The 17,071-nt window shown below is 44.7% G+C and overlaps 1 protein-coding gene across 4 annotated transcripts in view; it reads left to right on the forward strand.

Moving 5' to 3' along the window:
* The window catches only part of LOC143297728 (uncharacterized), a 248,167-nt gene that overhangs the window by 79,428 nt on the left and 151,668 nt on the right, over positions 1-17,071 (forward strand). The gene's annotated exons all lie outside the window — the stretch shown is intronic.

Here is a 17,071-nt window from a genome sequence, read left to right on the forward strand (position 1 = left end):
AAGAAAGAAGTAAAAAAAAGAGAGCGTATGTGTGTCTATATAGGAGAATGTTTGTTTTAAAATGTTCGCGTGTGTCTGAGAGAGAGAGAGAGAGAGAGAGAGAGAGAGAGAGTGTGTGTGTGTGTGTGTGTCTTTCTGTGCGTCTGTGTGAGAGTGAAAGGTATTGTGTGTGTGTGTGTGTGTGTGTGTGTCTGTCTGTCTGTCTCTGTCTCTTTTTTTTTCTCTCTCTCTCTCTCTTCTCTCTGCGTGTGTGTGTGTGTGTGTGTGTGTGTGTGTGTGTGTGTGTGTGCAAGGGGTGTTAGATGAGAAAGGTGCAAAGGGGGTGGTAGGAGCTGGAGGGGCACAGAGAATAACTGCAGGTACCCGGTTCGCACTCAGTGCTCTTAGCTTAGAGAATAACTGCAGGTACCCGGTTCGCACTTAGTGCTCTCAGCTTAGAGAATAACTGCAGGTACCCGGTTCGCACTTAGTGCTCTTAGCTTAGAGAATAACTGCAGGTACCCGGTTCGCACTTAGTGCTCTCAGCTTAGAGAATAACTGCAGGTACCCGGTTCGCACTCAGTGCTCTTAACTTAGAGAATAACTGCAGGTACCCGGTTCGCACTTAGTGCTCTTAGCTTAGAGAATAACTGCAGGTACCCGGTTCGCACTTAGTGCTCTTAGCTTAGAGAATAACTGCAGGTACCGGGTTCGCACTTAGTGCTCTTAGCTTAGAGAATAACTGCAGGTACGCGGTTCGCACTTAGTGCTCTTAGCTTAGAGAATAACTGCAGGTACGCGGTTCGCACTTAGTGCTCTTAGCTTAGAGAATAACTGCAGGTACGCGGTTCGCACTTAGTGCTCTTAACTTAGAAAATAACTGCAGGTACCCGGTTCACACTTCGTGCTCTTAGCTTAGAGAATAACTGCAGGTACCCGGTTCGCACTTAGTGCTCTTAGCTTAGAGAATAACTGCAGGTACGCGGTTCGCACTTAGTGCTCTTAGCTTAGAGAATAACTGCAGGTACGCGGTTCGCACTTAGTGCTCATAGCTTATGGCGCTGCTGGGGAGGGGATGAAGGGGCGTTGATATGAATACTTGATGATAACGGTACGGCGCTAATGACTGCTGCATGGTTCTCGTTTTTCTGCGTCTTTGTGGGGTTGTTTTTTTTTTTTGCCTTGAGCCTGACCAGAGGCTATTATCTCTACCCCCCCCCTCCCCCATCCCCCTCTGTGTGTGTGTGTGTGTGTGTGTGTGTGTGTGTGCTTATGTGTTTCTCCCTAGCACTTTACATCGGCCTCTCTCTCTCTCTCTGCGAATGTTTCTCTCGCTCTCTCTCTCTCTCTCCGTCTATCCCTTTCTCTGTCTGTCTGTCTGTCTGTCTGTCTGTCTGTCTCTGTTGTAAGTATGTGCCTCTGTGTTTCTCCCTATCATTTTATATCGGACTCTCTCTCCCTCTCTCATTCTCTCGTTATCTATCTATCTATCTATCTCTATGTATATATATGTAGCCGTGTACCGAGTGGTTATTCAAGGGTACGGCACAAAAGACTTAACTAAATATGATTAATTGAAAGGATAGACAAGATCCCACGCACAGGCCAGGAACATATAGAGGCCAGTCACAAATGGGGTTTTCTATTGGTTTATTTACAATAGTTATAAACTAAAGGAGAAGAACTAAGAGAAGAGATAATGAGAAGAAGTAATGGAGAAGAAGACAGTGCCTGGAATGACACAAACAAATGTCATAAGCACAACATGTCGGCACAAGTGAATAGTAAAGCACATGTATACATGGAAAGACTATCACTCGGGTTTGGGATACGCAACAACATAATGCATATGTGTGAAGACCAAACGCTGACATCAAATGACATTTCTAATACATTTAAATAGTGCAGTTAAAGTGATTGAAGCGATGCTGACGGTGAAAGTACACTGACAGTATAGATTAGGTAAAGCTTATACTGTGTCAAAGTGACTCAAATGAATCAGTTTATCATGTAGCACTATCCTGGAGTAAGCTGTATAGGAGACAGCATGACAACTAAATTACAATTAACAGACTGATACATATCAGGTGGTTTTAACCAATAACTGGTATTAATCCAACACTATCTTGTAATCACCTCAACCGAATACTACACACATCTTAGAGTACTGAGCGCACTGTAGCAGTACAACTGATATCAGCATGTAAGATAATACCTGAATAACAAACAAGATAGAGAATCAGTGGCTTAGATATAATACTGGCAAACTGATAGACCAGATAGTAAGTGAAGAACCATCATGGCTTAACCATTAAGTGGTGAATGAACTTTATGCACTCACTAGAACATTCTGGAACAAAAATATTGGAGCAAGCATAGCGCTTGGTCACATATACATACACACACATATATATATATATATATATATATATATCCTCCTCTGTGTGTGTGTGTGTGTGTGTGTGTGTGTGTGTGTGTGTGTGTGTGTGTGTGTGTGTCTGTGTTTTACGGGGGCGTGCGCGCGTGTGCGTGCATTCGTGCGTGCATGGCGTATATCTATTTGCCGACTTCCATTTGAGCCTCTGCTCTTTCCATGTCAACAATCATTCACATCACAAGCGCCCACATTAAAGTAAGTTCATTTTCGAGCCCGGCAAATGCAAAAAAAAAAAAAAAGAAAAGAAAAGAAAAAGTCTCCCTCCCGACTCGCGCACTTGTTATGCATTGATATTTTGTCTCCTTGCTTTGTAGTGTACTACCGTTCTGATTCAAATTCATTCTGCACATGAAGAGCAGGCTAAAAGGCCAAATATATTCACCCGACCCCCCCCCCCCCTTTTTTTTTTTTTTATCTTTAATGATGATCATATTCTATCATTGGTATGGGATCTGTAACTTTCTGATTTCATGTGTAGGTGTTGTTGGTTTTGTTTTGTTTGTTTGTTTTCTTATTTTTATTTACTTAGAAAAAAATGCCATGTTTCAGTTTTCCAAAATGACTTCTTCTTTCTAATTCTGGCACCCCTCCCCCTCCCTCTCACTCTGTGTGTGTGTGTGTGTGTGTGTGTGTGTGTGTGTGTGTGTGTGTGTGTGTGTGAGTGTGTGTGTGTGAGTGTGTGTGTTCATCTTTCTTTCTCTCTCTTTCTGTCTCTCTCTCTCTCACACACACACACTCACACTCACACACACAAACACATTCTCTCCCCCTACACACACACACACACACACTCACTCACTCACTCACTCACCCGTACACATATACTCCCTCTCTCTCTCTCTCTCTCTCCCTCTCTCTTTCTCTCTCTCTCTCTCACTCACTCTCCCTCTCTCTCTCTCTCACTCACTTTCCCTCTCTCTCCCTCTCTCTCTCACTCACTCTCCCTCTCTCTCTCTCTCTCACTCACTCTCCCTCTCTCTCTCTCTCGATCTCTCTCTCTCTCACTCACTCTCTCTCTCTCTTTCATTCCCGTCCCCTTCTCCAAAGCCTGTAGCGTTGTGTCAAGATGCATCTCTCTGGTGTTTGATCAGTCCTGGCTTTCCCTGCGAGTTAGTGGGAAACCGTATGACATTGCTGTGGACGGCCGGTCACTGACGTATCAGACTAATCCTTCATCATGTGGTACCTTGGAGATCAAAAGCCCCAAATCGTCCTTGGCCGGCGTAATCTTCCGAAAGAGCTTCTTTGTCCAGTTTTCTGCTCGTCTTCTGTTGTTGTTGTTTTTTTCTTTTCTGCAAAGTCTCTCTCGTCTTTTCTGATGTATTAATAGTGTTGTGAGACAGCTAGACATGTCTTTGGTCTTAATAATGATAATAATGATTAGAATAATGATAATAATATCATTATTAATGACATAAATAATGATAATATATAATGATATAGATAAAGACGGTGATTGTATTGGATGGATGTGTTCTCAGTGCGTGTATGACCCATTTATTCCTCCTAATTAGTTCAATTGAACGGATTCTAGTGAATGTGTGTGTGGACAATGTGTGTATCACTTCTCTATCTCTGCCTGTGTCTGTGTGTCTCTTTCTGACACTGTCTGTCTCTGTCTCTGTCTCTGTTTGCCTGCCTGTCAGTCTTTCTGTGCCTCTCTCTGTCTCTCTCTCTCTTGTCTTTCATGGTTTCGCTTGCCCGCGATGTGAGCTTTGCCACCACGTGCTTTCTGTTTCCTGTACTTGTGCTGACAGCTCTGGGCCTTTGCTGTCTCTAACTCCCATGCTAGTATACACGTGAATCTACAAGTTGCATAATCCAATAAGGATGATACACGAAATACCAAAAGACGTCTGGACATTCATAGCCACACACCACAACTTCATGCGAAAACCAAGGATGAAAGGATGATGATATTTCAAACACACACACACACACACACACACACACACACACACACACACATATATATATATATATATATATATATATATATATATATAGAGAGAGAGAGAGAGAGAGAGAGAGAGAGAGAGAGAGAGAGAGAGAATATCTACACTCACATTATGATACAAGAAGACCCGCATTACGAAAAAAAAACCACAAAAAAAAGCACAGACTGGCATCACACATGTATAAGGAAAGAGATACATCACCCTAAACCCAGACCCAGACCCCAGACCCCAGGATCCAGACCCAAAACCAGATGCGCTCGTTCATTCATTCAGGCAGCAAGGCAAGACTGTCAGCTCTCTCTACTGACCGCCCATGGCGACTGCACGAATTTGCGGAAGGATAGCGATCATCCCACGTGCAACACGCTGACGATTCGACAGAGACAATACATCACCCCGAGGGGCCGGAGAGGGTGGGGGTGAGGGGGGTGGTGGTGGGAGGACTGAGACATCACTAGTGGTGGTGGTGGTGGTGAAGATGGAGGAGGGAGGTGGTGGTATGTTGCTACGTGGGCAGGACTGGAGGGATCGTGGCAACATGCAAGAAGAAATAGAGAGGTGTGGGGTGAGGTAGGGGAGGAGGAGGAGGAGGAGGAAGAGGAGTGAGACGATGGGAGGGTGGGCAGGGTGTCAGGGAGGAAGGATGGATGGATGGAGGAGGAAATCCTTAGGGGGACTCCTCTCCTCTTAGCACTCCATCAGCTTGTGACGGGGAACAGCTTCAGTGGGCCGCAGAGGGTCACTCACTGACCAATCATCTTGTCTGCTATACAACACGAACCAAACAAACACGACAACAAAAGAAAAAGAAAAAGGGGGATGGGGGTGGGGGTGGGGGACAGGGGAGGCGGAAGAAGGAATAAAGAAGAAGAACAAGAAGATTGATCGACTGATTGAATCTTTAATTGGTAAAGAATTACACACAGTAAAGACTTTTTTTTTAAATATATTTTTTGTACAATTCTGTCCAAAAAATAAGAAAGAAATGAAATGATATATGATAAAATGATAAGAACGACGGGATGAGAAAGTAACTGGAATAGTCCATTAACAATAATAAAGCAATGAGAAGAAGAAGAAGATAATGATGATAATCATGAAGAAGAAGATAAGAAGGAAAAGAAGAAGAGAGAGGAAGTATCAGTATCAGTGGCTCAAGGAGGCGTCACTGCGTTCGGACAAATCCATATACGCTACACCACATCTGCCAAGCAGATGCCTGACTAGCAGCGTGACCCAATGCGCTTAGTCAGGCCTTGAGAAAAAAAAAATACATAAAAATTAAAAATATTAATAATAAATAAATAAATAAATAAGTAAATAAGATAATAAATAAATTAATAAATAAATAAATTTAAAAAAATGAAAATAAACATTTAAAAAAAAAAAAAGTAAAAAGAAATAAGTAAATAAATAAATAAACAGTAGATAAATACATAAAAAAGAACTACTACTAATAACAATAAGGCGCAAAAGAGAGAGGAAAAGAAGACGAAGAAGAAGAAGAGAAGGAAGAACAAGAACAAGATCAGGATTTTGATCACGATCATAGGGACGATGATGATCATGATGAAGAAGAAGAAAGACAGAAAGAAAAATGCAAACTGAGTAAAGCAGGAGAGGGGTTGTGGGAGAGAGGGGGGGGGGTGGTGGTTGAAGGACAAAAAATGTATATAATGGAAGAGAAGAAGAAAGAAAGAAAAAAAAGTAAACGAAGAGAGAGAGAGAGGAGGAGAAGGAATGTAGTGAAGAAGCGAGAGAAAAACGAGAAGAAGAGCAAGAACGAGACGAACAAACGAATGGGAATAAGAGGAAGAAGATTAGGAAGAAAGAAGGAACCAGAGAGAGAGAGAGAGAGAGGAGGGAGGAGGGAGGGGAGGGAAAGAAAATGTAATCACAAAGACGGGGAAGAATCGTTCGCACTGTCACCACAGCTCGCTCTCTCTCTCTCTCTCTCTCTCTTTCCGAGATCCCTCAAAGCCCCAAACCCCTCACGCCCTTGCTACGTCGCCGCCATCTCCTCATCCTTATTACTCCCCTTTAGCACAACAACCATCTTCTCTCGGCAAATATCCGCCGCTGCCCTTCTCTCCCCTCTTCCCGTCCGTCTGGACCAATGACGAAATGCGGCGAAATCGGATCAGCCGTCTGGAGTTCCCTTTAGTCGTTCATTATCCAGAATACCCTCTTGTTTCTGTGTCTTTGTTTCTTGTTCTTGGTCTGTTTCTTTTCTTTTTTTTCCTTTGCCTCTTCGCCCTTCTTACTGCTGTTTGTGTTGTTCTCGCTTCTGTTCTTGATTTTCCTTGTTATTGTCCCTGTTGTTTTTTTTCCTTGTTCACGTTGTTGTTCTTGTTCTTGCTGTCCTTCTTCTTGTTTGCTTATTTATTATCATTGTTGTCTTGTTTATTTACTTATTTATTTACTTATTATTATTATTACTACTACTACTACCTTTTTTCCATATTATAATCATTATTTATTTATTTATCTATTTATCTATTTATTTACTTATTCATGTACGCTTAGCTATTATTTATCAACCTTTTTTTTCCTCAAGGCCTGACTAAGCGCGTTGGGCTACGCCGCTGGTCAGGCATCTGCTTGACAGATGTGGTGTAGCGTATATGGATTTGTCCGAACGCAGTGACGCCTCCTTGAGCTACTGAAAATGAAACTTCTTCTTGTTCTTTTCTCCTTGTTCTTGTTCTCCTTTTCCTCCTCCTCCTTCTTCTTCTTCTTCTTCTTCTCCCGCATTTAATTTTGCCTTTTGCAATTCTACGTTGCTGCTTTTGCTACGGCTGTTGCTTTTGTTTTGCTGCTGTTGCTATGACTATTATTTGTTGATGGTGACATCGGTACTTACATAGCGCATATCCTCGGTCAGAGACCATGCTCTAAGCGCTTTACAAACATGTAGTCATTTGCACAACAGTCTCTGCCTGTCTTGGTAGAGCAGACTGACATCTGCTGTTGGGCGCTCATCATTGTTTCATGTGTCATTCAATCCATACACACACACACACACACACACACACACACACATGTAACATTTTTGCGTGTATGACTTTTTTGTTTATTCATCCCGCCATGTTGGCAGTTATATTCCATTTTCGGGGATGTGCATACCGGGAATGATTTCTGTTTCCATAACCCACAGAACGCTGACATGGATTACAGGATCTGTAACGTGCGTATTTGATCTTCTGTGTGTGTATACACAGGTCTGCACATATGTTGACCTGGGAGATAGGAAAAAAACTCCACCCTTTACCCACTAGGCGCCGTCACCGAGATCTGAACCCGGGACCCTCAGATTACAAGTCCAAAGCTTGAACCTCTCGGCCATTGCGCCCGTTATTCATAACAGATAGTGTGAAACCCCATAATCTTTATCTGTCTTTCATATTGCCGTTTCTGACTTAAAGCAAACGGTTCATTTTTTTCAAAGGAGAAATATTTTTGCGATTATTTTGCTGTCTTTAACATAATTCACAGCCGTGCTGGTTGGGCAGCGAGCAGTCTGGAGCAGACTTTCGTATGACCAGATACAGAGTACACAAGGTGTAAAACACTTTAACAGTCTGGAGCGTTTCACTGGTCCTGAGAGGACACCATACACGTTCAATGCGCCACTGCAGAGGGGACGGGAAAAACCATTTTGCAGAGACCCAAGCTTTTTCACGAACCCGACAGACGTGGTGCCTGATGAACAGTTCCTCCTGTGCGGCCCTCCAATGACTCTTCACAGACTTAAGGGAGAAGAAGAAGAAGAAGAAGAAGAAGAAGAAGAAGATATACTGCTGGCCTGCCTACAACTCTTTTATGGCGCACATGTAGTTTCACATAAAAAGCTGGGTACTTGGTACAGTGCAGCTACATACGAAAAGGCTATGGGTAGCAGAACGACACAATATAAGTTCAGTTCAAGAAACCATTCAGTGCTGTAAAACTAGTTCCGTGAATTACTTTGAGACATGATGCTTTTCAAGACTAGTTCAGAGGAAAGGAAAAAGAACATAATTATTGTGCGGTCATAGGCGAAAGTGTCAAAACGCAGCAGCCGTATAAGATATTTTTTTCGCAGGACAGCAGGACGGTACCGCGATAATAAAAAAGCCAGGCAACTCAACGCGGTCTAGTGCAGGACAGCTGAACATCTACTATAAGTAGTAGCCTCGAGAGGCCAAGAAATAAGGCAAAAGAACAGCGGTGAAGAAAAAAAAAAACATAAGTAAAAGCGCAGAAAGGGAAAGAAACACACGACGCAAGGCAGACCGCACAAATCTCAGGACAGCATCAAAAACATGGCACCAAGCAGACCGGACTACGGACTACTATACAGAATATTCCTCCCTGAACCTCCCCCCTTCCACCATCCCCCTCCCCCAGTCCCTCTCAACACACCAAACACACACATTAGAAGACACGGAACCAGAAGTAACGGAACCAGAGAGGAAGGACCCCCCCCCCCCCTTCTCCACCCCCCCCCCCCCCCCCCCCCACCCCCCACACACACACACTCCAGTTCACGACACTCGACGATGCCGATTCGCTCCATGAGGAATCGTCGCACTTGTTGTCTGAGTGTCCCTTAGGGATGAAGTTAAAGAGCCCGGGGGGACACATCAAGACGGGGGGTACTTGTCACCGGTAACGGCCCAAGCTTTTAGCTCGGCAATGGCTTTGGCACTGTGTGGTCATTAACCCGACAAGGACACGTGTGTGTGTGTGTGTGTGTGTGTGTGTGTGTGTGTGTGTGTGTGTGTGTATTGGGAAGCTTTGCAATAATGGTGATTGGTGGTGGTGGTGGTGGAGGTGTGGGAGGATGTCGGCAGGGTGAGGTTGAGGTGATAGTTACGGTGATGCGGGGGTGGAGGGGGGCGGGGTTAAGACGTGGGTGGTGGTGGTGGTTGTGGTGAAAATGGTGCTATTTGCACGGGACGACGACTGGTGAGGAGAGTCTGGTTTCTTCAGTGCAGCACAGCCCGTGCGCTTTAGATCAAAATTGCTCCTGTGGACTTTTGTTTTTGACGGTGAGGGGTAGGTAGTGGTTAGGATGGGGGACATTTGACATGTGGGTGGCGGGGTTGTTCTCTGTCTGTCTGTCTGTCTCTCTCTCTGTCTTCCTCACACACACACACACACACACACACACACACACACACACACACACACACACACAGAGAGAGAGAGAGAGAGTTGCTTTAATATGAATTTTGGAGAAAAAAAAAGTATAGACAAACTGCGACGAATTTATCAATATATTCATCTCTCTCTCTCTCTCTCTCTCTCTCTCTCTCTCTCTCTCTCTCTCTCTGTGCACCCCCTTCCCCTCCGTCCCCCTCACTCGCTCCCCTCTCCCCCACGTCCCCCTTTTCACCACCTTCTTCTGCTTTTTAGCTTTTTGTGTGATGTCTCTTCTCCCAACAACCAACCATCGGGCGAAACAGATTGATTGACAGGGAGGCAGAAGTTACTCTCAGAGGTTTAACACCCCCCCCCCCCCCCCCCCCCCGCCCTCCCGAACCCTGCTCCCCCACCTCTCTTCCCCACTCATGCTTTCACGTGGCGACACGAAATGCCCCATGAGTGGTACCCCTTTTTGGGAGACAGTTATTTCCCCTTACTCTTCCCAAACTTCCTCCCCCCCCCCCCTCTCTCTCTCTCTCTCTCCCACTTCCTTTTCCTCCCGCTCTAGCCCTTTCTCCCGAGTTTGACTGGAAAATCAAACTGAGTGTCTAGTCATTCGGATGAGACGATAGACAGTGATTATAAAACATCACGAAAGAACACCATTTCATTTGCCATTTCTGACAGCGGGAGTTCATAAACAATTGTTTGGTGGCATCGGCCTCAGTACCGGAAGACACTGACAGAGGGAATCTCAAAAAAACAAACCATAAGTTGATTGTTCCAGAAACTGTTTCCTTCGGAGAAAACAACTGCCTTCTGTGTATTCTTTTTTTCCATTGATGGGTCCAGCTTCCTATTAAGTTGTGTGTTTACTCCTTTTAAAGAGAAAAGGAAACACACACACACACACACAGAGTTGTGTGGACTGCTGCTTCAGAATATGACAGCGATTTACATCATGTGTGTGTGTGTGTGTGTGTGTGTGTGTGTGTTGTGTGTCGTGGTTCAAAACGTCTGTCAGTGTCTTAAGAAGAGGAAGAAGAAAAAGAGCAGGAACAATAACAAGAAGAGTCAATAAGAATACGATTATGAGCAAGAAGAACATGAACATAAATAGCGATTATCCTGCGACTCAAAGCGCTTGTCTTCAGTATTCAGAACATGTAACACTCTCCTGCTTTTGTGTCGTTCATTTATTTCCTTTATGGGTTTTTTTTTTGTTTGTTTGTTTGATTGATTTTTTGGGGGTAGCTGTTTTTTGGGGGTTTATTTATTTATTTTTTTTATTGTTTCGCTTTGTTTTGTTTTGTTTTATGGGGGCAAGGGTCTGGTGGCTTTTCTTTTGCTTTTAGTTGTTGTTTTTTGTTTGTTTTTTGTATTATTTTTTGTTTGTTTGTGGGGGGTTGTTTTGTTTGTTTTTGTTATTGTGTTTTTAATCATTATTTTTTTAATTTATTTTATTTTATTTTATTTTTATTTTTATTTTTCTCAAGGCCTGACTAAGCGCGTTAGGTTACGCTGCTGGTCAGGCATCTGCTTGGCAGATGTGGTGTAGCGTATTATAGATTTGTCCGAACGCAATGACACCTCCCTCCTTGAGCTACTGATACTGATACTGATACTGTTTTAGTTTCGTTTTTAAATTGTCAGCACTTAGAACACATACCATACATTTCGGTTCTTCGGTGTCCTTGCTAGCTTTCAAACAGTTTTATTTTTCCTCAGTTCTCTCATAAAATAAGCGGCTCTCCATTGAATTGTCCATTGCTTCTTCGGTTTCTTCTGATCGGATAATTCTGCGCGCTCTTCAGTTTTGTTTGTTTGTTTCCTCTCGGCTGAAGACTTGTTATTAGTATCCTATTTCGTCGGTTCCAAACTTGAGAGATTCTTTGAAGTGTCAGGTTCATGCTTGTTTTCCTTTATATTGTTCTTCTCTTATTCTTTTTGGGTTTTTTTTGTTTTAGAGCTCTTTTTTCCAGTTTTTTTCCCCTTTCCTTGCCAGCTTTCTAAGGAGTTTAACTCTTTCCATACGAACGGCGAAAGAGACGACGTTAACAGCGTTTCACCCCAATTACCATCATCAAAATATTGCAAGCGGAAGGCTCTTATACTGAAGACGTGAATGTTGACAAAGAATACCACAATTCTGACGACGGAAGCTATAGGTTGGGTCATTCAGACACCCACTGGACATCCGAGGGGTCTGTGTAGAGGAGAAGAGAGGACTGGCCGTACTGAGTGAGTTAAGAAAAAATATTGATGTCTTCATAGCCCACAAGAAAAACTGCGACTGGGAGCTGGGAAATTCAAGTGATCTATTTCATCACACACACACACACACACACACACACACACACACACACACACACACTCACTCACACACACACACACACACACACACACACACACACACACACACACACACACACACACACACACACACACACACACACACACAAGCATGCGTAGAGCACGTGCAGATACAGAGAGACAGACAGACAGACAGACAGAGACAGAGAGACTTAGAGACAGACACAGTCACAGACACAGAGACAGTCCATTTCTTCCGTCTCTGTCTCTGTTCGTCTGTCTGTCTCTCTCTCTCTCTCGCTCTGATTGATTAATGGACCAACCCCCACCCCCACCCCAACCCCCATACGCTGCGAACTGCATCAGCCAACCTCGTACCATTACCACCAGTCTCCTGGGTCAACAGGGCCAGTGTGTCGATAAATTACCACAGCAAACACACACACAGGACACGAGGGGGACTCGTGTATTAATCGACTGCAAACCTGACCGGTCGTTGTCAACACCTGGGCGTTCCCATTGCCTTCACGTTACCACGTCCTCCCCTCGACCCCCATCCACTCCACCACCACCACCATCAGCAGCAATTACTAGTAGCAGTAGCAGTAGCAGCAGCAATAGCAGCAGCACCAATAGCAAGGGGAGTGGTAGTAGTAGTAGTTGTTGTTGATGATGTTGTCGAAGGAAAAGGAGGAGGGGGAAAAACGCATTGCTTTTGTTTGTTGTTGTTGTTGTAGTGGTCGTAGTTGTTGCAGTACTAGCAGGAGCAGCAGTAGCAGCAATAACAATAGTAGTAATAGTGGTAGTAGGAGGAGGCATTGCTCACTTGGAACCTTCCTTCTAGCAGAGGCTATAGCGCCAGTAGTAGTAGTAGTAGTAGTAGTAACAGCAGGAGGAGGAGGAAGAGGAGGAGGTGTTAACATTGTCTGTAAGTCTATTGAATAAGCGGAGACAAAAAAAAAAGTAAGGAACGTTCTTCATGCTAATCAGTCTTAGAGCTGCTAAGGTCGCTCATGAAATCTGTCCTGGTTCCAATGCCGTTATCCAGACGAGGCATTTCGACTGCCGCATTCAAAAAGGTTAAGAGACTGACAAGATTCCATGTCGTGGAGCTGAGTTTAACGACCAACTGGCAACAGCCCTGAAGGTCAAGTTGTTCAGGACTGGGGTCTTGGAAAGGCCAAGGTTGCACTTTTGAGATCAGGGTGGCAGAATGGTTAATACGCTCATCTGCCAATACAGAGTTCCGTGGGGTTCTGGGTTCGAATTCTGCCCTTTCTGCCATGTTTGGAAGATCAAACTGAGCGTCTAGTCATTCAAATGAGACTATAAACCGAGGTAGGTGTGCAGCATTGGAAAAAGGAACCATGGCAACATGATCTTGTGGCGAAATTATGTAGAAGAAAACCATTCTGATATGTAAATAAATATATATGCATGCACTCAAGGCCTAACTAAGCGCGTCGAGTTATGCTGCTGGTCCGGCATCTGGCAAGCATATGTGGTGCAGCGTATGTGGAATTGTCCGAACGAAGTGACGTCCTCCCTGAGAAATTGACACTGAAACTGAATGCATCGGTCCAGGAGATTTGTGAAATTGAGTGTCTTTTGTTTTTTTTAAATGAGAGAAATGGGGTGGGGCGGGGAGGGGTGGTGTGTGTGTCGATTATGTCATTTAGGAAACACGTTATCTCAAAGGCCAAAGACAAAATTCCAGATCTTTCCAAAGAGTGGTCGATAGGTAGCTAGCTGGGTCAGCCATGACATAAAGCAGGCATACAAGGACATGCACAGGCTACCATATTAAGCAAAGGCAATTTTGCCACGCGTTGAGAAGGCTGCGATAATCAGTTTTTGCGACTGCTGTGACATCAACATGGCAATTTCTTTTTCAAAGACAAGGCCTGAAGATCTACCATCTCTCTCCCTCCCTCTCTCTCGTAAAGTACTCAACCATCAATCTAAGAACAGCAAAAGATGTAAGGGTCATTAAATATCAGACTGAATTAAAGAAAATTATACATAATTAATCGTTCCGGGAATTCGTAATAATGAGGCACACGAAAATTCTTATGAACATATTTGACAACCATTTGACCCATAATAACACAGCCTTTCAAATTGCGCCATGGCATTTCTGACTTGAATTAATTGTCTGACGGAAGAAAGAAAAGGATTTGGAGGGAGGGGTGTGATGACAGAGAGGAGGGGTGGATGAGGGAAGGGGTTGGCAATCGACTGTGCAAACTTGAGACATCAATCGCATGGGTTTTGGGTGGGAAGGGGGGGGGGGGGGGGAGAATGGGTGCGGGGTGGGTTGTATAAACGGGTTGCTCGCCCCTGTGTTAGTTCAACTCTTTAAAGTGTGCATGAACGAAATGTTTGCATGTGCCAGAAGTGAATAAAACTGCCTTGTGCCCCTACAGCGTGTACGCACGCGCACCGCACGCACTCACACACACACACACACACACACACACACACACACACAGGCGCGCGCATGCGTGCGTGTTTGGCAGCGTGTCAACGTTCCCTGAAACCCAAATCACACACAATGATAGAGAGGTCGAATGGCGTCGGTGTTTATCAAGTGAGCAAAAGCAGTGCCCGGCATTTATCTGTCGGACGTGGCGCCACCCTCTGTTGTTCTGGAGATGAGGGAATAGAGAGGGGGTGAGGGGTAAGGAGGGGGGGGGGGGGGCGGCTAAGTGATGGGAAAGGGAGGGGGGGGGGCTATGGATGGAGGGATATAATTGCTGGTAGGCAGAGGAGAGATGGAATGCAAAATCAATACGTTATTCCCCTGTGGCCGCCCTCCTGTGTGAATCAAATCGCGATTGATTAGCATTTCTGCTGGTGCTGCTGGTGCTGGTGATGGTGCTGGTGCTGGTGCTGCTGGTGCTGCCGCCGTAGGCACCTATAATAAATGTGGGCATCTCACATTGACTTCTCATGTTTCGTCTTTTGTTTTGTTTTTTTTTTTTTCCCCTGTCGTTATTGTAGTTATTTGTGTCTGTGTGATGGTGGTCATGTGGTGGTGGTGGTGGTGGTGGTGGTTGTCGTCGTCAGCATCATTATCTTTATCGTCTTCATTGTTGACCCAATGCTCTTCTTTCTCCTCGTCCCATTTGTTCCCTCCTTTTCTTTCTTTCCTTCTTTCTTTCTTTCTTTCTTTCTTTCTGATCTTCTTCATCATTCAGTTGTTTCTACTGCAGTTGGTTCGACGTGTGTACAATTAGGGGTTCGACTGCAGCAATTACTGCCGTAATTGTTGTATTTCCTGCTGTACTACGCTGTAATTGTCGTCGTTGATTCTGGTGTTGCTGATGTTTCTGGCGTGGAAGCAATTGCAGCGATGGTGGTGATGGTACCGCTGGTGGTTGTCGGATTGCTTCTACCAGTTTTGCCGTTGATGTTGCTGCCTCTCTTGTTATGGAGCAAGGTGGCCAAATGGTTTAGACACATACCTGCCAGTACAGTGTTCTTGACGGTTTGGGTTCGATTCCCGCTCTCGCCCCCCTTTCTCCTAAGTGTGACAGTTTGACTGGAAAATCAAACTTAGCTTCTAGTCATTCGGATGAAACCATAAGCCGATCCCGTGTGCATCACGCACTTGTCGCACTGAAAAATAACCCGTGGCAACAAAAGTGTTGTCCTCTTGGAAAAATTATGTAGAAAATAATCCACTCTGATAGGTACACAAGTATGCATGCACTCAAATCCTGACTAAACACATACGGTTATGCTGCTGGTCATGCATCTGCCTACAAGATGTAGTGTATATGGATTCGTCCGAACACTGACGCTTTCCTGAGAAACTGAAACTGAATATGAAACTCCGTTGTTTTGTTGCGTGTGTGTGTGTGTGTAGTTTTCTTTGTGGTTCGTTTTATTTTATCTGTTTGTTTGTTTGTTTGCTTGCTTTCAATATCCATTTCCTGTTTTAGGTGTTTGCTTGGTTTAGAATTACCACCCCGTTCCATCATGTCCCTGTTAATTTTCTCTCTGCTAATTGCAATTATCGTCGTCTTGTTGTTCAACCGATAAGCAGGATCATATTTCACTCCCCCCCCCCCCCCCACCACCACCCCTTACCCCACACCCCTACAATCCTGCACTGTCCGTCCACCCAGTGATGCTGAAGGTCTTGTTGACAGCGAAACACACTGAGACCGACACGCTTTCTCTCCTTAATCGATGACTGATTGATTGATGGATGGGTTTAGCGAGATCGGTGGGAATGCTAACACGTGACAGCATGTGTTTGTGTGTGTGTGTGTGTGTGTGTGTGTGTGTGTGTGTGTGTGTGTGTGTGTGTGTGTGTGTGTGTGTGTGTGTGTGTGACTGATCAGAAAGATACCCCCTCCCCTCGCACTTGTAAATCCCGATCCTCCCCACCCCCTTCCTTATCTTCTAAGTGTGTGATGCTGAACACCCCACCCCACCCCACCCCACCCCACCCCTCTTCGGACAGTCCCCGCTCTCGCCTCCCTCCCCTCCCACCTCCCTCGCCTCACCCCCCTACCACCTTTTTGTTTGTCGTATAGCCAACGTGGGGGTCAGTTTGCGTGAACAATTATTCCCTGGACACATGCGTGGGTGTGCTCTTGCGTCCGTTTGAATCCGACATCAGAATCAAAATTGAACGAATTTATCATGAAAGCACGTGAATATGAAATTATGGATAGCATTCCGTCTATTTGCGACAATAAAGATGTACATATTGTAAATATGATGGAATCCCGATGGAGGAAATCTTCATTCTTTGGCATTGTGTGTTATCGGTTAGGTGCATATAAAGCATATCTTGATTTGCATATTCAGCGTATTTGATTATTCATGAGTCTGCTGGGGATATTTTGCCCGTCTGTTCCTTTTCATACAGGTTGCACAGTTTCTATGGCATCTTAACTTTATATGCGTGAAGGAAGTTCTTGCGTGTGAGAAAGGAGGTGGCGAAGAGGTAATAATAACAGAAGAATCCTGCTCTCAGCCCCGGCTGCTGCTTCAAGTATACAGTCCAAGAATCTGCCCACAACCACAAGGAATGATCTTCTTCCTCAGCATTCCCAGGCCATGTTCAGACGGTCAGTCCAGAGTAGGTTACGAAGTTCGCAGTCCGCTGGAGCTCCGTAGACGTTCCCCACAACTTGTCCAGGAGCGCTGCGGGACTGGACCAGATCTGGCGCTTCGGGTCTTTGTGTAGAGGGCAATAGTCTTGCAGGACATGTGGGATGGAGTTTGAGGAGCGGTG

The sequence above is a fragment of the Babylonia areolata genome, chromosome 23, assembly GCF_041734735.1.
Source record: "Babylonia areolata isolate BAREFJ2019XMU chromosome 23, ASM4173473v1, whole genome shotgun sequence".
Lineage (NCBI taxonomy): Eukaryota > Metazoa > Mollusca > Gastropoda > Neogastropoda > Buccinidae > Babylonia > Babylonia areolata.